General features: G+C 46.3%; 1 long non-coding RNA gene across 3 annotated transcripts; it reads right to left on the bottom strand.

Moving 5' to 3' along the window:
* Nucleotides 1–4,047: 4,047 nt before the first annotated feature.
* LOC145420039 (uncharacterized) lies at nt 4,048–16,813 on the bottom strand. Of its 3 annotated transcripts, none has more exons than XR_013901317.1 (4): nt 16,482–16,813; nt 15,313–16,394; nt 14,265–14,879; nt 4,048–6,811 (listed from the first exon to the last, which is right to left on the bottom strand). It is a non-coding gene; the product is annotated as an uncharacterized LOC145420039 (long non-coding RNA). The 3 variants fall into 3 exon arrangements; XR_013901318.1 differs by having other exon boundaries at nt 5,530–6,811; nt 14,265–14,523; nt 14,655–14,879; nt 15,313–16,804; XR_013901316.1 differs by having other exon boundaries at nt 15,313–16,806.
* Between the last annotated feature and the right edge of the window lie 7,271 nt (nt 16,814–24,084).

The raw sequence follows: 24,084 nt of genomic DNA, 5'->3' as shown, positions 1-24,084 counted from the left end.
GAATTGAAAAAAATGATCATTTTCTGTCGTGCCAGCTCTCAGCATAACAATTCAATATATGTCGGGGAAAGCTCCCCGAAGCCTCAGCTGGTCCATCGAGCCTTCGGTCCCTGCTACAAGGTTTTACGTCTCTTGCGTGGTGTATTCTCGTGACCGACTGAGCCACTAAAGGATCTGAGATAACAGCCGTGACAGACAGCTTGTCCCTCGGCCACATTTCATCTGACCTACCGCAGAATGATGCAAAGTAGAAAATAACTTTACAGCTTGTAGTGGCTGCAAACCTTCAGGATGAGGTAATAGCATTACTTATAATGACTGCAAATTTGTACTTTATATTTATCAGTGCAGCGTAATGGGGATATTTTCTCCTGAAACAGAAAGTTTTGAGAGCTGCAAATCTTAACACCTAGCCAAGCCAGCACCAAGTCCCTGGTGTCCAGATCAGAAACCCTCAGCAGAAATGCTACACAGCAGGAATGTGGGACTTATTGCCACTTAGAGACCATCCCAGCTGGTGAAACGGCAATGCAAATTGAGTGGTGCACTGTTGCACTGTTTGTGCTGAAAACAGCCTCTCTGTTCACAACAAGAGGCTGGAATTTGACATGTTCATATGTTTCCACATGAGCAGACAGCTTGAAAGGGCACCAAGCTGAACACTGAAACTTTTATACCCCTCCATTGCCTACAGCCTTTCCTCTGCAGCTTATGTAATTTTATGTTATTTGCTACCTACTCACTCCCTTTGGAAAATTGTCTCCCCTCACTGGGTCTAACAAGATCCAAAACTGGATGAACACTTTCATTTCCTTAAGATTTGATTTTTATTTTAAGCCCTTAATTTAATTTTGTATCTGGAGCCACGACTCATGACAGACCAACAAAAACAAAGGGTCAGCGCTTTCTCCCAGTTACAGAATTAGCCCTTCAAATGCTGAGCATCTCCAAATCAATTGTGTTGTAGGAGAGCACGCCGAAATAATGCATTTCATTGCTTCTTCTTCTACATAGCAAGCATGTGACTGAGAACATGAGATTTATGCTCACATGTGTAGACACATGCCAGCTATCCCCCGTAGTGAAAACATCTGATTCATTTTCTCCAAAATTCACTGTTACGGTTGAGTGTTTGTAGTAGCCAAAGTCAAATAAAAGTTGCACATGTGTATGCCTGTCTCCTTTCACGTGGGTTTTCTTCATCCAGCCTATCTATTTATCAAACACATCTGATGTACGCTCAGCCTTGATAACTGCACTGCTGTTTATTGCATTCACGCATTTTTTCCATGACAAAGAGTTTTAATCTCTCCTATGGCTTAAACTTACTCGACTCCTCGGTGCATTCAGGAACATCAGTAAGCGAGAATGAGAGATCAAATTAGATTGAAAATGTGACCTCAATCTTTCCACATTTTTCCACTTGAGACAAATCTGTGGAGTAACCAGATGATTAAATGGGTAACAAACAAACTAATTCATCATTTGTCAGACACAAATATGTCCACGCCAGGGCTGACACCACCATATGACCTAAGCTGACTGCGGGTGTTTTCTGAATGCATGAACTGCAGGCTAATAGCTAGCTGTTTGGCTAGCTATTAGCCTGCAGTTGCAAATTTGAAAAGAGCTCAAAATGCATAAAGAAATTTAACAAGAACTCATGTGGCTCATGATCCACCACTATTCACAACTTAGTGAATGAAAAACAAACAAAGTTTTCTGATCAGTAGCTTTATTACACAAACTAATGGAATTAAAATTAAAGTACAGCGGTCCCTTGTTTATCGCAGGAGTTACTTTCTAAAAATGACCCGCAACAGGTGAAATCCGCCAACTTTATTTTTTACAATTATTTTAGATGTTTTAAGGCCGTAAACCCTTCACCACACACTTTATACACTTTTCTCAGACTTTTTTCTCTTGTTTAAACACTCTAAAGTTCAAACCTTCGTAGAAAAATAAGTCCAGTATTATAGAATGAAACCAAAGGCAACTGCAGGAGCCTTTGACAGTGCAAAATGTTTCATCGGCATTGTCGTGTTTGTTGGGGAGAAAACTTACAAACATACAGTCCAGCACTTCAGAGTCACGCTGACATTACGCCCACATTACACCGGTTTTAGAATCGCTGCACTGGCTCCCCGTGTGTTTCAGGATCGAATTTAAATCCATTATTATTATACCTAGACTACCCAACCATACAAAATCTATGTCTGACATACATGTAGATGCAGTTCTACATAAATATGTAAACAAAGGAGGATTTTAAAGTTCTTTTATTGGTTTTTAAATGTCTTAATGGTCTTGGGCCGTCTTATCTCTCAGATCTGCTTTTACCATACGAACCCTCGCGGACCCTGAGGTCCTCTGGTACTGGCCTTTTGATTGTCCCTAAAGTCAGGACACATACTCACGGAGAGGCAGCGTTTCAGTGGTATGGTCCTCGTCTGTGGAACAGCCTGCCGGAGGAGCTCAGGGCCGCAGAGAACGTACATGTTTTTAAGAACAGGCTCAAGACCCACCTTTTTAATTTAGCTTTTACTTAGCGTTTATTTATTTTTTATGCTTATTTATTCTATCCTGTTATTCTATTATTAATTTAGACTTTACCTAATATTTATTGATTTTATTCTTATTCATTTTTTAATCTTCTTACTCTATTTATATTTATATTGTATCCTGTTCTTATTTATTTTATCATTTTACCCTGTATATATCGTATTGCGTCATATCTCCAGTGTTTCCTCGGAGGGCGCTCTCTGCACCGGGGCTGTTATTGACCGTGGCTGCTGGGTCTCTGGGGTCCTCTCAGCCTGGTTGGGGGGCTCCTTGGCCTCCCTCCTGCTGTGTGCCCAGCCTGGAAGCTGCGGTCTGTGACCGGCTCCCGGTGCAGACGGCTCTCTGTTATAATGTTTCCTCACTTGGCTCATGCGAGCCCAGCCCAATTTTTACTCTTTAAGTGTGCGCGTGTGTGTATGTGTGTGTGTGTGGGGGTGGGGGGATATATGTGTATTGAGAGTGTGGGGAGTGAGTTGGAGGGTGGGGTGGGCTGCTTTTAACTATGTAAAGCACTTTGTGCTACATTTTTTCTGTATGAAAAGTGCTTTATAAATAAAGATTGATTGATTGATAGGGATCGAAGATTTATGTAAATTTGACAAGCTGAACGCATTCTGTACTGTACAGGAGACACAGCACGAGATTGGTTGACAATGGTCTACAGCCAGTCAGAACACAATACGCTGTAAAAACAAACGAACAAAAAAAGCCATGGAAAACTGCACACAAAACAATCTGCGAAACAGCGAGGCCGCGAAAGGTGAACCGCGTCATAGCGAGGGAGCGCTGTAGCCTGAAGGATGATCTGATATCGTCGTGTTGATCCTGGAACAACATAGTAAAAGTTGTTCCAGGTTCAACATTGCAAGTGACCAATCACATTGTTGTCACGTTATTCTTTTGCGCACCAAGCCATTCGTGCATTTATGAAATTCCAATGTTGCAAGGACAATATCAGTTCTGCTTAGCGTTTATTAAACGGTCAGGGTCAGGGTCCGTTGATCGGCGGACAGAGGCGGTTTCTCGCAGCTTAAGTACAGTTTTTTGTTTTACGGCGGTTTTTCCCGAAGTCGCAAAAGTATGACGTCACCACATTCTGATTGGTCACTTGCAATGTTGATCCTGGAACAACATTTAGTATGTTGATCTGGGAACAACACCAACACGAGGATATCAGATCGTGCGTACTCTGAAACACATTCATGTTTCCCAACAACCAAACAAACAGGAATGTTGTGAAGGAATTCTCTAAGAATGAATGTCTGTACCTGTGTTGGTAAAGACTATGGGAATTCCACAGGTGGTGCACATAGGCCAAGTACACACAGAACAGACTGGCTCCCTTCAGCCTTACTTTCAGACACCTCTTTTATAAAGAGTTTTAGCACTAATGGAGTTCACTGCTGTGATACTGAGCAGTAGGTCATAAAATGACTCTTCATAAATGTCTAAACTCTGCACTTTAATCTAAGTGATACTGCAGAGTAGCCTGGGGGAGATTTACTGGGAAAGGCTCCTCTTACATGGTGGATATCAACACCATGGTGGGAGTATGCACACATGACAGCACACCTGTAAAACCAAACCATTTATTAGAAATGTATCTTCTCCTACACGTCACAATTATGATTGTTAAAAAAGTGCAGTTTGTATTGCACAATAAACAGTAACAACCATGTTCACAGGCCACAATCTATCATCCAACACTTACCTTCGTCCAGGTCACAAAATAAATTGGTCCAAGCAGAGAAGACCAAACTGGTTCCCAAGCAAACTGAGAGACAGTTGTCCAGAATGTCCTATGTTTGTCTCAGTTGGACATGCCTAAAGAAAATTTCCAACAGGGGTCCCAGTCTGATGCCTGAACCCATTCAGCTGTCTCCTTTTGATGCAAAGGGATTAAGCTACATACAAAGTGCTTCGAGTGCTATGTTATAGCAGAGAAGTGCTACATAAGATCCAGTGTATCTATGCTAGGACGTTCTGCATGATTGAGCTCTTCACCCAGTCTCTTCACACAAAGGTCATGTCTGTGATCTTGTTCCACTGGCCAGTATCCACAGCTTATAGCCACAGGTCAGCTTTCCTTTACCACACCTGAGCCCGTACTTTTATAACGAGCCATCGGCACAGCAGTCGCTGCCCCAACCTGCCCACGAGTCTCATTTAACAGGACGACATGCATGAACCCTTTCTATCCATATGATAAATGGCCTGGTTCTTATACAGCGTTTTTCTACTCTAGCTGAGCATTTAGAGTGCTTTACAGCAGCGGTCCCCAACCCCCGGGCATCGGACCGGTACCGGTCCGTGAGTCGTTTGGTACCGGGCTGCGAGAGTTGAGGCTCAGGTGTGAAATGTGTAGTTTTCAGGGTTTTTATCGGTTTTCAGCGTGATTTTGTTATCGTTTTTATCGTTAACTCGGTTTTCCTGGGTCTTTTCAGTGTGTTATGAATAAATCTTCTTTTTTTCGGTACCGGTACTAGTTTTATTTTGTTGTATTTATCCTCGACACCTTAAAGGCCAGTCCGTGAAAATATTGTCGGGCATAAACCGGTCCGTGGCACAAAAAAGGTTGGAGACCGCTGCCTTACAGAACCTGCCTCAGTCACAGAAGCACCTTTTTATATGCTTTTTGACATAACTGCTTTCTATATAACATCCACACACAGTCACAGTGCGATTGATGCATCCAAGAGATATTTGGCATGTGTGTGTGTGTTAGCAGGGTTTTAACACAATTTGACCTGTCGTTAGTCATCTGAACTTCAGTCAAACACTCTGTTTCTATGGAGGCTCTCGCTGAGATGATTAATACAATGAGGCCCTGATGTGCTCTGGATAAGCTCCCCGTGAGATTCCTAAAAGAAGCTGCACATTCTGTCTGTAATGAATTCCTCACTCCTGACTGTCCCGGTTTATTTCAAATAAAAACAAGTGTACGATTCTCTTCTGAAAACATATTCTCTGGATATTAAGTCCTTGGATAATTTTAGAACCTTTTCCAGACTTCCATTTCTCGCCAGGGTTTTAGAAAAGATTGTTGCCAGACAATCGATTGCTGTTTGAAATAGAAATGAACCACAGCACAGAGACAGAACTGTATTTCATTGCTTTCATCTTATCCCAAACCCCAACATGTCATCTGAAATCCAGAACAGGAGTCCACTTTGTTTTTATTCAGTTCAATTTTATTTATATAGCGCCAAATCACAACAAAAGTCGCCTCAAGGCGCTTCATGACACAGAGAAAAACCCAACAATCATATGAGCCCTATTATGGTGGCTTCGGCTCGGGGGCCAGAGGGGCCGTGCACCAGCACAAAGGTTAGTGACTGGATCGTCGCCGCGTTTGTCGATGTGGGAGATTCTGTGACGTGAAAAGTTCAGTGTGCTTTCTATAGCGCTGTATGTCACGGTGTGAGGATGCGGCTTTGAAGGGTAAAGCTTTCAAGCAAAGTTACTGACCACGACCTGCTATTCAGAGACTCACCCTCGGCACAGCCCCTCTTTTTGCTCACACCCTTTATAGCAGGTGCACATGTGAACACTAGTAAAGTTTGCCCAGGTTAACTCATACCCGCAGAATCATTGTTGCACATCCTCGTGAGGAGACGCTCTGACAAATGCCTGGTGACACTTTTGCAAATGAACAGCCTGAGTCATCAAAACAGAGCGTCGTCTCCAGTTCAGCGTTTCCGAGCTGACTGTGTGCAGACTTCTGGAAATAACTGATAGATAGTGCTGCAGCATGCAGTCGCTCCCAGTTTTGCTGTGATGCTGATGGTTTTGAGCACAAAGTGAATAATCAGACAGGAAGCCTTACCCCAGGATTCACACTTACACACTTTTCCGATAACGCTGCTGGCACTACTCGGATAAAAGAGGTTTGATTTCAAGCGTACTCCTGCTAACCAAATCATACAGCGTGACAGCAGACTGCTACATGGGCAAACGGAGTGCGAGGCCAAATACCTCATTGATAAATTAAGCTTATGTAAGTACGTATGAATGCCATTAGACAACCTCATAAAGCATGTCTGACTCCAAGATGCAAGAACATCACTGCAATGTTCCAAAGACGTCTGATACTTGAGAAGCTTCAGGTGCCCAGCAGCTGCAGAGCAAAGACGTGATGCAGCACCACTGACGTACAGCGCTTCAGCAGAAGATGAAATCCACTCCACCACCACCGCAGCGCTGCTGTCACTGTCATTTAGGAGTCACACAGCCTGAGAGGCCATTAACTCTGTGAAGAGAAAACAGAAGTCCGTGTTTACGTCCCTGACACATTTGTAACTAAGGTCATGGAAACTCGAGGTGCCCCTGACACATTTGCTAAACCTTCTATCAGGAACCTTGGGGCGACTTTTGCAGCTTTCACTCTGGATGCTCACATTAAATCTCTGGTTTGTCTTCTTTTAACACATCAAGAAATACTGCCAGATGATGTCACGCTCTGAACTGGAAATTGTTATTCATTTTTTTCACCACATCTGACTTTTGTAATTTATTGTTCACTTGCAAGCACTCAGTTTACATTATGATATCCAACAGGAGTCACTGTATGTTTAAACTGTATGCTACACATACAGGGGGAAAGGTCTCTTTTTCCTTTTATGTTCAATTCAGTTTTATTTACACAGCACCAAATCACAACCGCAGTCGCCTCCAGGCGCTTTATATTGTACAGTAGATGGTACAGAGAAAAACCCAACAATTATATGACCCCCTATGAGCAGCACTTTGGCGACAGAGGGAAGGAAAAACTCCCTTTTAACAGGAAGAAACCTCCAGCAGAACCAGGCTGAGGGAGGGGCGGGGCCATCTGCTGTGATTGGTGGGGGAGAGAGAAGAAAGACAGGATAAGGACATGCTGTGGAAGAGAGACAGGGGTGTGAAGCCTAATCTTGAAAGTAGAGATAGTGTCTGTCTCCTGAATCCAAACTGGAAGCTGGTTCCACAGAAGAGGGGCCTGAAAACTGAAGGCTCTGCCTCCCATTCTACTTTTAAATACTCTAGGAACAACAAGTAGGCCTGCAGAGCGAGAGTGAAGTGCTCTAATAGGGCGATCAAAGGAGCTTGTAAAGAAAAGCGTCTGGACTTCTTTAAGTTGCTTGAAGACGTTTCACCTCTCATCTGAGAAGCTTCTTCAGTTCTAAGGTCAAATGTTGGAGAGTCCCAGATATAAACCTAGTGGGAGTGACCCCCCACAGAGGGACAAAAGGACCCCCTGATGATCCTCTAATCGCCTGAGCCAAGGTGTGAAACTGGGTGTGGGTCCCAATCAGCCAGAGTTTCGGGTGTGTTCATTGTGAAACCTGGCCCCACCTTATCATGTGATTTCCTGAGGTCAGATGGCCCAGGATGTGAGTGGGCGTTAAGGCGTCTGGGAAGGGATCTCAAAACTGGATTATAGATGGCAGAGAGTTGGTGTCGTAAACCCCGCCTCTGTTCAAAGATGGTCGCTCACAGTGGACATAGATGCTTCTTTCACTCCTCTTTCAAACCATCTGTCCTCTCTGTCCAAAATGTGAACATTGGCATCCTCGAATGAGTGACCTTTGACCTTTAGATGCAGATGGACTGCTGAGTCTTGTCCTGTGGAGGTGGCTCCAGAGCCTCGTTTCATCTTCAAAGTTCTCCCTGATGGAAGGAGGTTTTGGCTCAAAATCTCACGATACATGGCCCCATTCATTCTGTCCTTAACACGGATCAGTCGTCCTGTCCCCTTGGCAGAAAAACAGCCCCATAGCATGATGTTTCCACCCCCATGCTTCACAGTAGGTATGGTGTTCTTGGGATGCAACTCAGTATTCTTCTTCCTCCAAACACGACGAGTTGAGTTTATACCAAAAAGTTCTACTTTGGTTTCATCTGACCACATGACATTCTCCCAATCCTCTGCTGTATCATCCATGTGCTCTCTGGCAAACTTCAGACGGGCCTGGACATGCACTGGCTTCAGCAGCAGAACACGTCTGGCACTGCGGGATTTGATTCCCTGCCGTTGTAGTGTGTTACTGATGGTGACCTTTGTTACTTTGGTCCCAGCTCTCTGCAGGTCATTCACCAGGTCCCCCCGTGTGGTTCTGGGATCTTTGCTCACCGTTCTCATGATCATTTTGACCCCACGGGATGAGATCTTGCGTGGAGCCCCAGATGGAGGGAGATTATCAGTGGTCTTGTATGTCTTCCATTTTCTGATGATTGCTCCCACAGTTGATTTTTTCACACCAAGCTGCTTGCCTATTGTAGATTCACTCTTCCCAGTCTGGTGCAGGTCTACAATACTTTTCCTGGTGTCCTTCGAAAGCTCTTTGGTCTTGGCCATGGCGGAGTTTGGAGTCTGACTGTTTGAGGCTGTGGACAGATGTCTTTTATACAGATGATGAGTTTAAACAGGTGCCATTCATACAGGTCACGAGTGGGGGACAGAAAAGCTTCTTACAGAAGACGTTACAGGTCTGTGAGAGCCAGAGATTTTCCTTGTTTGAGGTGACCAAATACTTATTTTCCACCCTGATTTACGAATAAATTCTTTACAAATCCTACCATGTGGATTCATGGATTTTTTTTTCACATTCTGTCTCTCACAGTTGAAGTGTACCTCTGGTGCAAATTACTGACCTCTGTCATCATTTTAGGTGGGGGAACTTGCACAATCGGTGGCTGACTAAATACTTTTTTGCCCCACTGTAAAGGTTGGCTACAATAGGTGACACGGGGGAGCCCATGGCACAGCCATGTGTTTGTCTGTAGAAGCCTTCGTTGTATTTGAAATATGTAGTGGTGAGGCAGAGGTCTAACAGTGTGCAGATCTGATCAGGTGTGAAGTTGGTCCTGTCCTCCAAGGAGCTGTCTTCTTGTAGTCGTTTTCTGACCGTCTCCACGGCCTCCGTGGTGGGTATGCAGGTGAAGAGAGAGACTACATCAAAGGACACCATGGTTTCATCTGGATCCAGGGTAAGTTTCTGGACCTTGTCGGTGAAGTCGGTGGAGTTCTTGATGTGGTGTGGGGTGTTCCCCACGAGAGGAGCAAGGATGGTAGCAAGGTGTTTAGCAATGTTATAAGTGGCTGAGTTTATGCTACTGACTATGGGACTATGGGTCTGAGTGGGACAGCTTCTTTGTGGATCTTAGGAAGTCCATAGATGCAGGGTATGGCATCCCCTGGGTAAAGGCGGTGATATGTAAGGCGGTCAATAATTTTGTCCTTTTCAAAGTCTTGAAGGCAAGCTATAACTTTCTTTTTGTAGCTGCTTGTGGTCTCGCTTTAAGGCTCCGTAGGTATTGTTGTCACTGAGGAGAGTTGTGATCTTTGTGTGGTAATCTGTAGTGTTTAGGACCACGGTGCATCTTCCCTTATCAGCTGGTAAAACAGTGATGTTGTGGTCTTTGCTCAGGGAAGCGACGGCCTTCTTTTCCTGTATTGTGAGGTTGGACGGAGGGACTTTGGCACTGGAGAGCGTGGCTGAGACTTTCATCCTGATTTGCTCTGCTTCTGTCTGTGATAATTTATTAATCCGTATGGCGGTTTCTGTGGCTGTGATGAGGTCCACTATGGGCAGCTGTTGTGGAGAAATGGCAAAATTGAGTCCTTTGGCTAATACTCTCTTTTCAGGTTCAGTGAGATTCCTGTCTGAAAAGTTCTTCACCCATTTCTCCTGACTGTCTTCAGGTGTGTTTTCTTCTCTGGGTTGTGTAGGTTCAGGATGAGGAGTGTGTGTTTTTGAAAGCAAGGTGTGGAATTTCCTGCGTTGTCTTTCTTTTCCTTTAGAGTGTTGGGCCCGCTGAGCCTTGTCCACAAACTTGTAAACCTCTTCTAAGATTGGAGAGGGTAGAAGGGTTTCCAGTTCCTGCAGGGTCTGGCTGATCTTGATCTGGAGGGCATCTATAGTGAAATGGACCTGTCTTATCCTTTCACTTAAAAGGTGATTTTGTGCTCTCTGTAGAATCAAGTCTGCTCTGTATCCCCTGACAGTGGATCCAAGGCGCAAGCTCTTAGGAACAACTCTGCTTTGTCTGCATCTTAGGTTGAAACGGAGATGGTTCCTATAATCCGCTAGTTTCCTTGATTCCCTTTCATACTCCCGCACCAGTTGAAGGGTGTTCCTCCCAAAATGTACGGCAATAGGGTGATATCATAGCTGGACTGGCCATCGGGCATACCGGGCGGCGGTGGGCCGCTGGCGATTTTTTGTTTTTATGGGCCGATGGATTTTTTTTTTTTTTTTTTAGGAAGGGTATATACAATGAAAGGTGTTGGATTGGCCAATTGGTCATGATCGACTCTGGGCTGGACCAATTACAGCCGAGGAGGCCAAATGCACCCGCCCCCTTCTTTAGCAATCATGTGACTTTCGCGCATTGCATGCCGGGAACTCGTGGCAAAACAATCCAAGTACCGCATCAAATGCAAGCATTTGCAGCACCGCAAAACGTTCATTCTTCGGTTCCAACACCTTCTTGTTTTTTCTTTGCCGCAAAAAAAGGAATGTACAAAACAAAAGGAGAACAATGCCGGTCCGTACAAAGACAGACTCGACGAAAAGACAAAGAAAAGATACGAGGAAAAAAATCAAAGACCATGGTACGAACAAAGGTAAGTTTACCAGTCTCACAAATCGTCGTCATAAATACACATTCGTTAACCGTTTATTAATATAACCTTTGAGCTCAACGGTAATTAATTAGTAGTGGAAATAATTTCTGGTACCCATCACAGAAATGTAGCAGTGACAATAATACTGTATGCTGTAATCGTACTGGACAATTAGCGATACAGAACAACTGTTTTCTCCTGTGAATAAAAGTATATGTTTTTGTCAATGTACCATAATAACAGAAGCGAAACGCAATATTGTGTCAGGACAATTCACTATTTATGCACAATAAACAAAGTAAACTTTAGTAAGTAAGTAAACTTTATTTATTAAGCGCTTTTCGCAGACAGGCAATCACAAAGCGCTGTACACAAATATTAAAATATTAAAATAAACAATAAAATCAATAGACATTATATACAATGTAAAAGATCAAATGTAAATAATGTAAAAAAAAATAAAATATGTAGATCAACAAAAGGCTTGTTTGAACAGAAGAGTTTTTAACTGTTTTTTAAAAGAATCCACAGAGTCAAGCAAACGTAATTGTAGTGGTAAACTGTTCCACAGCCTTGGTGCAACAGACTGAAAGGCTCCGCCCCCTTTTGTCTTCAGTCGTGTACGGGGAACAACTAAGAGACTCTGAGTCTGTGAGCGGAGATGACGAGCAGCAGTGTATTTTAAAAGAAGCTTGGATAAGTAATCTGGAGCCTGGCCATTTAGTGCTCTGTATGTTAAAACAAGAATTTTAAAGCGAATTCTAAACTCTATTGGGAGCCAATGTAAAGAATATAAGATGGGAGTGATGTGAACACGCTTGGTAGAGCGAGTTAGTAATCTGGCTGCTGCGTTTTGTATTGTCTGGAGGCGAGAGAGAGATGATTTATCCAAGCTAGTAAACAGGGAATTACAGTAATCTAAGCGTGATGACACAAATGCATGAATGAGTTTTTCCAGTTCAGCTGAGGAAACCATATGTCGCAGTTTAGATATGTTTCTTAAATGATAGAAACAGGAACGAGACAAAGATTTTACATGAGAGTCAAGGCCCAGGGAAGAGTCAAATATTACTCCAAGATTTCGAATATTTGACTTGACAGATGGACAGAAAGAGGCAAGAACCTGATTTTAGAATGTAGCTCAGGAGGAGCTATGATCATGGTCTCGGTCTTGTTAGTATTTAGAACGAGGTAGTTGCTTGAAAGCCAATCAGAAACCTGGGTTAAGCACTGGACTAGGGTGGACAGCCTATCCAGCTGATGAGGCTTAAAGGACATATGGAGCTGAATGTCATCAGCATAAAAATGATAAGACAGGTCGCTAAAAGATTGAATGATACTAGCTAAAGGAAGCATATAAAAAGAAAATAGTAATGGACCTAAAACTGAGCCCTGTGGGACACCACAGGTCAGGGCAGCAGTGTTAGAGGAGAACCTATCAGTCCTAACAGAGAAGGTCCTGTCTGATAAGTAGGAAGAAAACCAGTCTAGGGCAGAGCCAGATACACCAGCCAAAACCTTGAGCCTGTTAAGTAGGATTTTGTGGTCGATGGTGTCAAAAGCTGCACTAAGATCAAGCAAAATGATCACAGAACAGTTCCCTGCGTCAGATGCCATTAACAGATCATTATAGACTCTTAAGAGAGCGGTCTCTGTAGAGTGCTGCTTTTGAAAGCCAGACTGAAAAGGGTCAAGAATCTGTAATTGACATAATAGAGACCTGAACTGATTTTCAACAATTTTTTCAAGTAATTTACTGACAAATGGCAATTTTGAAATAGGTCAGTAATTACTAGCAGAGCTAGGATCGAGATTGTTTTTTTTTAACAGAGGAGTTACCTCAGCATGTTTAAAATAAGATGGAACATAGCCTTGCCTCAGTGAACTGTTGATGATGGATAGTAATGTGGGACCAATGCTGGTGATAGACCCAGACAGGACAGAGTGAGGTAATATATCGACAGAGCATGACGAGGGAGGAGCATAGCGCGACCATTTCTGTTCAGCGCCAGACTTGCTTGTAACCTATATCACCAATTATGTTAAGAAAAATGACGCATTAACTACAACAGCAGACTGACCTTTGTGGGAATGCTTGGAGCAGACTAACTTGTGAGCTGGAGTGTTCTGGGACGTTATATTTGGTATATCCAGACCATCCGTCGCCTCTTACTTCGGAAACATGGCTTAAAAAATTTCTCTTCAACGACGTAATCCGATAAAAAAAAAAAACCGATCTCTTTACCCGTCGGCTTCCCGTGGCTGTCATGCGACCGGCTATTGCAGTTAATAATACAACGGCTTCTTGACATTTTTGTGTTTCTTTTTATCGCTGTGTGACTGATTTCAATTGAAAGCCTGCGTGCGCTAGTACCTCTTGCCACAAGTTCCCAGAATCCTTTGCGGTTTTACCCCTGAATGACGTCACATTTTCAATCTTTATCCTGGTGGGCCGGTCTCTAGTCAAAATGTCCGGGCCGATTTTTTGTCCCAGTCCAGCCTTGGGTGATATGGTACTACAAGGTCATTAAGATAAGATGGACTATTTATTAAAAGACTAAAACCAGGTTATTGTTTCCTATTCCATAATTATGTGCTTTATAAACTTCTGGTAAAATAAGACTTAAACTATACATTTGGACAGCTACTGCTGTTCACAGCTCTACTAAGTGAAGCAGCCCAGATTCAGTGTCTCGCCTCCCACGTCTTCATCACCACTATGTCACCCATCACATATCCAGTGTAATTTAAAGACGACTGCTTCTGCTTTTCCGTATTTTGTCATGTATCTTCCATTCCAGTCGTGGATGTTCACACTAAACATGAACTCATTTTTAAGGAATGAAGTCGGCGTGTGTGTGCAAGTAAATGCTGTGAGCCAGTACTGTAGCTCAAGGTTCAGACTGCACTAAACATCTGGCACACGGGCCAGTGTCAGCACTTTGTCACATCACACAGATTTAATCTACCCACATGTCCTAATATCAGGGCACAGGAAGTAATGAAACCTGACTTCCAGATTCTCTACCTCAGGACACGCAGTAAGTATATTTTTACATGTACACGGCTGATAATGTGTGGTAGGTCATACACTCACCGGTCCTTTTTTAAGTTTGGACCCCTTTTGCTTTCAGAACCGTGGCGCAGCTTAAACAAGGACCTGGAAACATTTCCTCCAGATTTTGGTCCACAATGACGTGAAAGCCTCGCAGAGTCACTGCAGATTTGTTGGCTGCACATCCGCGGCGTTCTCCACCGCATCCCAAAGCTGCTCCACTGCACTGAGATCTGGTGACTGTTGAGGTCTTTTGAGTACGGTGAACTCGTTATTTTCCACACGCCACCATTATTGTGAACTACTGACACAAGGAAGGATGGCTTCATGCTTTCATGCTGTTTACACCAAATTACCGTCTACCACATCAACTACTCATCGAACCAGGCGATGCCGGCCACTCTCCTTACTGTCGTGAAACTGAGTTGTCACCTGAGTTTCCTGTTCTTTCTCGAAACGTGTTTGGTGTGGTTCTTCTTCAGTGTGTGGCCCTCCTGTTTCACGGTTTGACGTGTTGTGCGTTCAGAGATGCTTGTCTGCGTAGCTTGGTTGGTGTTGCGTTTCCGTCAGCTTGAAGCAGTCTGGTCTGTTCTGACACCAACAAAGCATTTCCCCCGGAGAACAGTTTTCCCTTCTTCAGACCGTTCTCTGGAAACCCTGGAGATGAAGGAAAATCTCAGACTAGCTTATGTGGCACCAACAACAACCACTGAACTCAGGAATCTTAAAGTTTATGTCATAAATACGTGCTTTTGAAATCCTTTAGTTTGGTGTGCATATTTTCTAATGTCGCTCACGCCATCTCCCTGCTCTTAGCATTCAGCTTTCAACATGTTGTTTCCTACTCTTGGGTCTACGGTGTTAAAGAGAGGAGCACAGCCTCGGCTGTAAAGCCCCTCCCACCAGCAGCAAAAAGCTTCTGTCTCTGAGGCACAGCCAATCAGAAGAAATTAGTCGTAAATCAAGCTGCTACCCAAGAATTTAAAAAATGGAGCTGAAATTAGCATATTTAATTTAACGCTCATTTCTTTAAACGTTTGTGTCAGCTGGTGATCAGCTGATCACGGGGCCGGGGTTAAAAGCCACCCACCTGTTCGCCGCTCAGACATCATTCTCTTCGTGTCAGGAGCTCCGAAACTCTGCCGACGTCAGTCTCCGCCTGATTCAGCAACCGTGAGTGTTTTTCCCTTCAATCCTTTTTCTCTTCCCGGCTCCGCTCGCTCTCTGTCTGTAACGACAGTTCCGAAGCCACGCTTCGTGCACTGATCGTTACTGGAATAACTGCGTGTCTGCTCCAAACCCACCGCTAGCCGTAGCCGCGCTTGGGTCTAGTCAGCACCGGCACGCCGAGCTACTGTGCGTAGCTCGCCCCGCCGTGACAGTTTGTTTTACATTTGAGCCTCTGAGGATCTGTGTAGAAATGTTTTTATTTTTTATTGTCCAAATATACTGTTTTCATTACGTAAGTGTCTGCTGGATGTGCCAATCACTAAATCTGTTGTATGTCAGTGTTTCTTGTGCTCTCTCTAAATCAGTAAACCATTAGTAACAACAGGCAGACAGATTTAAAAGGCTCCTGTTACTCCTACAGATGGAAGTTATTTTCTGTCACCACATCCAACCGTAAGTGTCGGTGAAAGGACTCCTGTGCATCAGCTCTGCTGTTATCAGCTGGGACACACAGTTGGTGTGAATGACGCTGCTCCGAGCGCAGGCAGGCATTACCCAGTGTCTTTAGCAGAGCTAAAGGTGAAGACTAACTGCTCCTGTCTACAAAGACTGATGTAAACACACCCAAACACATGGAACCATTTTCCTGAAAATCCGGAGAGCCACACAAAGACTCTCAGGCCATCGTATAACTCAATTACCCCAAAGTGTCCATGCAGAGCAGTTTCACACTGATTCTTCTAAAGCAATAAATCTATTTCACATAACCTCAAACAGAAGTATGTAGCATGGCTACAGGCAGCAGCAGCAGCTTGGACAGCTCGGCTTCTGAATGGGAGATGGTTCTTAGAAACCATACGAGTCCCAGGTGGGCAGGATGCCACCTTCCCAGAGCTTGGATAGGAAGTCAGGACTGCCACTAGGCTGACCAGCCGTACAGTAAATCTTGACTTTATTATGTAACCCACTGGATGGTTTGCTGCTGGAAAATGTGCTCCTAGCCTGAAGATAGACAGGTGGGTGGATAATGTTTGGAAACAGTCACCGTCTGGCACATGTTCATATGAATAAATGTGTTTTACTACTTACTATCGCTCAGCAGTCAGCAAAAGCTTTCAAAGTGACGGCTGCAAATCCAAGCCATCTTCTCTTACCCTGCTCCTGTGTGCTTCTGCTAGAACAAACAGAGAAGAACGTGAGCAGTTTGCATGAGCATGTGTTACAGTTCACAGCGCGAGAGCACTACCTGCAAAACACTTCATCCTGAAACGTTTACTAGCAGCACAGTAGGCAAGGGAGTGCTGCACAGAGCTGTGCTGCATTAATGGAGTATCCATGCACTATAATGCTAACTGGGCAGTGACACAGACAGGAGACAGGGAGAGGTAAGGATACTTCTTCCAGTTATATACCTCCATGAACACATGCTACGGCCTTATAAACTTATGGACTCGTGGATACAAAGAAACACAGCCCGTGTTTGAGATGCTTCCAGGCTCACAGAAACATATGATAGATAACGTGCAGCCCTGCTAGCTAGCTGATCACATCAACAATATGAACTGTGATTCATTACTGCACTGCTATTTAATTTCTTTAAGCTTGAAGCTCCCCGATCATCAACACTGCATCTACAAACCAAAGCAGCTAGTTTCATCACAAGACGTTAAATTATTTGTCAAAATATTAAAATCGTGTCATACTGGTGGAATAGACCAAGATCATTCGCAGAGGTGACTGAGGGGAGGCCAAGAGTGAAACAGGTGGATCAACAGGAAACATTTAATCACCTTTAAAGTAAGTGTTGAAGTAGCTGGCGCTACTCCATGTCCACCCCTCTTTAGAAATCCCTCGGCCACTTCAGTGCCGCTGAGGAAGGGTCACAAAATTCACCCACTCAAATACATTATCTGTCATATGACAGCAGGGTGAACACACAGTGCATTCACACACAGAGCAGCGATCAGAACACGAGTTCACATGACTTAAATACTTCCTGAAGGAGACTGGGAGATTACACACAGCTGGACCTGATGAGCCTGACGAGACGGGGGAAGCAAAACTGAACACACTGACATAAGACAAGGACCTTCAAAGTAAAACAGGAAACAAACAAGTCACAAAGACGCAGACTTGACACTGAACTAAACCTACACTAAACACGAGGGTGTTACGTTTCGGTGTGTCAGTGTTTTGTTTTTGCATGACTTATGTATTTCCTGCTTTACTTTGAAAGTCTGTGTTATCTTAGTGTGTTCAGTTTACATTTTCCCTGTCTCGTCAGTTCTAATTTGCCCCAGCTGTGTTTCCCTCCTGTGGTCCATTTCCTGATTGCTCCCTCTATATATTTAAACCCTGTGTTTCAGTGTGTCATGGTCGCGATCTCCCCCGTGTTGTAAATAGTTTGGTGTTTTTGTTGTAAATAAATAGTCTGTTGTAAATAGTTGTGAATGGGTTTGTTAATACTTTCGTCATGGGATATTTTCGTTTTGGGATTTTGGTGGAGAGCCTTCGTGGTTTTATTTTCCTTATCTTTGTTTTTCTACGTTGCACCCCGGTTGCCTAGGCCGGGGTGTAACATATGGGGGCTCGTCCGGGATCGGTGGAGGGTCCGAAGGAGGGACAGCTTCGGCCTTCTGTCTTCGCTGGAGGGTCCGAGGACCGCTTCAGCCTCCGTCTGTCTTCGCTGGAGGGCCCGGGGACCGCTCCAGCCTTCATCCGCCTTCGCTGGAGGATCCGAGGGACCGCTCCAGCCTTCTGCAGCTGGTGGGCTGCGTGTCCGTGTGTGCAGCTGGTGGGCTGCGTGTCCGTGTGTGCAGCTGGTGGGCTGCGTGTCCGTGTGTGCAGCTGGTGGGCTGCGTGTCCGTGTGTGCAGCTGGTGGGCTGCGTGTCCGTGTGTGCAGCTGGTGAGCTGCTCATCCGCCTTCGCTGGAGCGTCCGAGGGACCGCTCCAGCCTTCATCCGCCTCTGCTGGAGGGTCCGGGGGACCGCACCAGCCTTCGTCGTCTGCTGGAGGGTCCGTGGGACCGCTCCAGCCTCCATCAGCTTCGTCTGCCTTCATCCGCCTTCGCTGGGGGGAGGGTCCGTGGGACCGCCCCAGCCTTTGTCGCCGCTGGAGGGTCCGAGGGACCGCTCCAGCCTTCATCCGCCTTCGCTGGAGGGTCCGTGGGACCGCTCCAGCCTTCGTCGTCTGCTGGAGGGTCAGTGGGACCGCTCCAGCCTTCATCAGCTTCGTCTGCCTTCGCTTCAGCCTTCGTTTGTCTGAATCAAACTTTTCACTTGGGGTTACATGTTTGATTTTTGGGTAGGGGGAAATGTTACGTTTCGGTGTGTCAGTGTTTTGTTTTTGCATGACTTATGTATTTCCTGCTTTACTTTGAAAGTCTGTGTTATCTTAGTGTGTTCAGTTTACATTTTCCCTGTCTCGTCAGTTCTAATTTGCCCCAGCTGTGTTTCCCTCCTGTGGTCCATTTCCTGATTGCTCCCTCTATATATTTAAACCCTGTGTTTCAGTGTCATGGTCGCGATCTCCCCCGTGTTGTAAATAGTTTGGTGTTTTTGTTGTAAATAAATAGTCTGTTGTAAATAGTTGTGAATGGGTTTGTTAATACTTTCGTCATGGGATATTTTCATTTTGGGATTTTGGTGGAGAGCCTTCGTGGTTTTATTTTCCTTATCTTTGTTTTTCTACGTTGCACCCCGGTTGCCTAGGCCGGGGTGTAACAGGGCACAAGAACAAAACCCTAAACCAGAATCAACTGAAACACAGAATTATAATAATAATCAACGAAGCATAACAAGAGAATCAGAATACCTCCCATAATACAGACAAATATATGAAACTGAAAATGCTGGGTCAAAATGACCCAGATCCACGACTTTATCAAAGAATCAAAGAGTTTGTTGCTATCCCCCCCCCCCCCCTTTGCTTTATAAAGCAAAACGCTCTCCTGCACAACACCACTGTGACCTTCTCCAGGTAAACCTAGCATGCCACAAATCTGCCACAACTTCCCAGAGTCATAGGAGAGAGGCTTGGAGTGAAAAAGTAATCAAGTAGTTTCACGCTTCGAACGCCAAAAACTCCCAGTTGGTCCATTCACTCTCTGGGAACTCTTAATGTCTCATCTTATTGTATGGCAACCAGTGTTGGTCAAGTTACTTGAAAAAAGTAATCGGTAACTGATTACTTCTGTCACAGGCTGGGTCTCCGACCCAGCACTCTGAGTTTTCTTTGTATTTTTTGATATGTTATTAGTTTGTGTTATTTCCTATTTGCCTTTAGTTTAGGCAGTTATTGTTCCTGGGTTTTCTATGTTTTGGGGTTTTCTATTTATTTCATCACGTATTAGGTCTGTTAAGTTGTGTTGTCATTTCCTGTTTTATTCTGACAATGTCATGTGTTCTTTGTTCATTGTATTTAGCTTTCCTCTCCTGGTCCTGTCATTAGGTTTATGTCTGTCAGCTGTTTTCCCCCATGTGTCGCCACTTCCCCTGATCACCTCATGTCTGTATTTAAGCCTTTTGTTTTCTTCATGCCATTGTCAGTTCGTCTGTTTATCTCACCAGAGTTACAGTCATAGTCATAGTCATAGTCTTAGCCTGTTTATTTTCCACCTCAATCATAGTTATAGTTTTTGGTCTTAGTACCTTTAGTGTTTTGTTTCTTAGTGTTTTGCCAGCTTAGTGTTTTGTTTCTTAGTGTTTTGCCTGTTTGCTTTGGTCTCTTGGTTCATTTCCTGTCGTCATCGCAATAAAGGTTCACTTTTCTGTTAATCATTACTATTCCTCGTCATCATCTGCTTTTGGGTCCTGTTTCCGCACATATCGGCGCACCCCGCCGTGACAGAACGAACTGACCAGTCATGGACCCAGCAGATTCTGCTCTCACCGAGTGTCTGGAGGAGACTGCTCGGATCCAAGCGATCCTCGACCGCTTCTTTACAGCGCCCGATTTGAAGAGCAAGCTGGTAATGATTAACGTTGCTGAAGCTATTATGGAGAGGGATCCCCGCCTTCTCCAGCTCCCGGACTCACCTGCCATAGTTGATGCCTTTACGAGGATAAAGGAGATGCTGCAGGCCCAGGGACTGTCGAGTCAGGAAATGGCTTACAGCACCCACCAGTCACAACAACCCCACAATCAGTCATCTCCATTGCTGCCTCCGGAACCTGAGTGTGTTCGTGTCGGTTCGCTGAGATTCGCCGCAGCATCACCACCTCTCAGCTCACCAGTTTCCACGCCCTCATCACAGTCTCGCCATACTCCTGTCACAGTTCAGCGCGAGGAAGCGCCGCACACCATAGACTTGGACGACGACGAGCGCCAGTCTATATTCTGCGCTCTCTTGGAGGAGGAGCTCCGGTGGAAGCCGTGGCTCATTCCGGAGCACGAGCACTCTTTCCGGGGAACTCGACTGGCTCTCGGGGGACCTCGGAGTTACCAGGGACTTCCACCCATCGCTCCGCCGTCTTCCACTCCTAAGAAAAAGCGGCGTGCGCGCCACCGACGCTCCCTATCACAAACGCAAGTGAGTGATTACATTTTGGCTCCTCATGTTTTCTCTCAGGAAGTTGTTGAAATTGACACTACTTTTCCGGTTAATGAGCCCGGCTATACAGAGACTGTTTGCCCTGGAAAAGCTAGCCATCAGGCTCAGCTAAGCTGCTGTGGGACTGCTATCCAGGCCGGTTTGGAGCCGGAGACGGAGGTACAGCTGGTGCAGCCAATTTCAGTGTCAGCCGGAGGGCCCGGGGAGCCCGTCCGGCCTCATGTTTCGTCTGCTGGAGGTTCAGGAGAACCCAGCCAGCTTCATGCTTCGTCTGCTGGAGGTTCAGGAGAACCCAGCCAGCTTCATGCTTCGTCTGCTGGAGGTTCAGGAGAACCCAGCCAGCCCCATGTTTCGTCTGCTGGAGGTTCAGGAGAACCCAGCCAGCCTCATGTTTCGTTTGCTGGAGGTTCAGGAGAATCCAGCCAGCTTCATGCTTCGTCTGCTGAAGGTTCAGGAGAATCCAGCCAGCTTCATGCTTCGTCTGCTGGAGGTTCAGGAGAATCCAGCCAGCTTCATGCTTCGTCTGCTGAAGGTTCAGGAGAACCACACCAGCCTCATGCCTCGTCAGCTGGAGGGCCCGAGGAGCCCATCCAGCCTCATGCCTCGTCAGCTGGAGGGCCCGAGGAGCCCACCCAGCCTCATGCCTCGTCAGCTGGAGGGCCCGAGGAGCCCATCCAGCCTCATGCCACGTCAGCTGGGGGTTCAGGAGAACCGCACCAGCCTCATGCCACGTCTGCTGGAGGGCCCGAGGAGCCCTTCCGGCCTCATGCCACGTCTGCTGGGGGGCCCGAGGAGCCCTTCCGGCCTCAAGCCACGTCAGCTGGGGGGCCCGAGGAGCCCGTCCAGCACCACGCCACGTCAGCTGGGGGGCCCGAGGAGCCCGTCCAGCCTCACGCCACGTCAGCTGGCGGGCCCGAGGAGCCCGTTCAGCCTCATGCTTCGTCAGCTGGAGGGCCTGAGGAGCCCGTCTGGCCACCTTCTGCTTCACCACCTGTGGCTGCAGCGCCACCTCCTGCGGCTCCCGTGCCGCCACCTGCAGGACCACCACCTGCTGCACTACTGCTTGCTGCTTCTACGCCTCAGCCTGAGGACGACGCCTCGCCTGGTTCTGCCACACCTCAGTCTGAGAACACATATAAACTCATTTCACCCAATATAGACTGTGTGTTGCTGCAACTTCCGCAGCCTCCTGCCATGTCGGCTGGGGGGCCTGAGGAGCCCGTCCGGCCACCACCTGTGGCTGCCTCACTGTCACCTGGTTCTGCCTCTGCTACGCCAGGACCAGCTCCGGTCTGTGCTTCGTCTGCTGCAGCTCCAGCCTGTGCTTCGTCTGCTGCAGCTCCAGCCTGTGCTTCGTCTGCTGCAGCTCCAGCCTGTGCTTCGTCTGCTGCAGCTCCAGCCTGTGCTTTGTCTGCTGCAGCTCCAGCCTGTGCCTCGTCAGCTGCAGCTCCAGCCTGTGCCTCGTCAGCTGCAGCTCCAGCCTGTGCTTCGTCTGCTGCAGCTCCAGCCTCCGAGTCTTCGTCTGCTGCAGCTCCAGCCTCCGAGTCTTCGTCTGCTGCAGCTCCAGCCTCCGAGTCTTCAGCCTCGTCGGGTCCGGCCTCTGCCTGTGCTTCTGCTACGCCTGGTCCGGCCTCTGCCTGTGCTTCTGCTACGCCTGGTCCGGCCTCAGCTTCTGCTTCAGCGTCGCCTGGGCCGGCCTCTGCTTCAGCGTCACCTGGTCCTGTGCCCTCCAAGCCTCGGCCGGTACGCCTGACACTTGGGCGCCGCCGCCGCCTTCCGCACGGCCGGCCCCCTGAACTGTTTCCACGCCGTCGCCTTCCGCACGGCCGGCCCCCTGAACCGTTTCCACGTCACCGCCGTCGAGGTCGGCCCCCTGAACCGTTTCCGTGTCGCCGCCGTTGCCGTCCGCACGGACGGCCCCCTGATCACATGAACTGTGGCTTTCTGGACCGTCACCCCCCGGGCCGGCCCCCTGAGGAGTCATGAACTGTTCCCTGCGCTCCTGTGATTTTTGATGGACATTTTGGTTTTTTTTTTTGGCCTTGTTTCTGCAGATTCCAGCACATAAAATAAAATATTTTGTGTGTTTACACTCAGTCTTTCAAATAGATGCAAGTAAAACACAGCAGAAAATAAATAAAGTCAAAGACTCAGCGGTCCTGTTGCTCTATTTTCACCTGTAAAGCAGGAGTGGGGTAGGCGGAGGTTTACCCTGGTGCAGGTGTGCCGCGGTCAGTGGAAGAATCCGCGAGTTTCTCTGTGAGTTTCCCATTACGTCGTAGCTACTCGGTGCTTGTTGGAAGTTTAGGGGTTTTTTCGCTGTAAAAAGAAGTTTTCTTCCCACGCACAGCGGACACTAATGTTTTTGTCACTTTTTATGGAATCAAACTCAAAGTAAGGTCAGTACTTCCACGCTTTAAACGCTGCACGCTCATACTCTCTCCCACAATCGATATATGATCCACTGTTGATCTGCACACAGCTGTTGTCACTAACGTCGCACTCGCTTACGTCACTGTCGTGAGACATTCTCACAGAAAAATCACGGTTTTAGTAACGCAGTAACGCAGCGTTCCTACGGGAAAGTAACGGTAATCTAATGACCGATTTTGCAATAGTAATCCCTTACTTTACTCGTTACTTGAAAAAAGTTATCAAGTAACGTGTTACTGCCCATCTCTGATGGCAACTGCATGAGCCATGGGAGAAGTCACACTAAAGACGTGCTGATGAACTTTGCTAACATCTATCAGTTAGGATCATTGGCAGAGAGGCATGTGGGGGCATCACACAAAGAGTCCGAGTCACTTTCTGTACACACAGCATGAAATTAGCTTTAATTTGGATCCTATGAGGTGTTGCTGGGACTGGAAGACAAGGCAACTTATTTTGATCAGTGTTATATTATTATATTAACACAAGTGAAGGACAAAGCGTGCACAGCCTCCTAAACCGTGATCACAGTGGCCTTTAGAGGTTATCTCTCCTATTACTACAGGATAGATCCATCGGTTCACTGCAACAGGCCCTTTAGGTGGCCATGTTTACCTCCCGTCCTTCGTCTAGCCACAGCACTGTGTGCGACATCACGTGAGCTGAAGGAATTTACACTGGAATGAGGTGCCGGGTGTTCCGTGTCT

Source organism: Astatotilapia calliptera, chromosome 14 (assembly GCF_964374335.1).
Source record: "Astatotilapia calliptera chromosome 14, fAstCal68.1, whole genome shotgun sequence".
In the NCBI taxonomy this organism is placed as follows: Eukaryota; Metazoa; Chordata; class Actinopteri; order Cichliformes; family Cichlidae; genus Astatotilapia; species Astatotilapia calliptera.
Note: the sequence above shows the minus strand (reverse complement) of the source record. Positions and strands in the feature narration are given on the sequence as shown.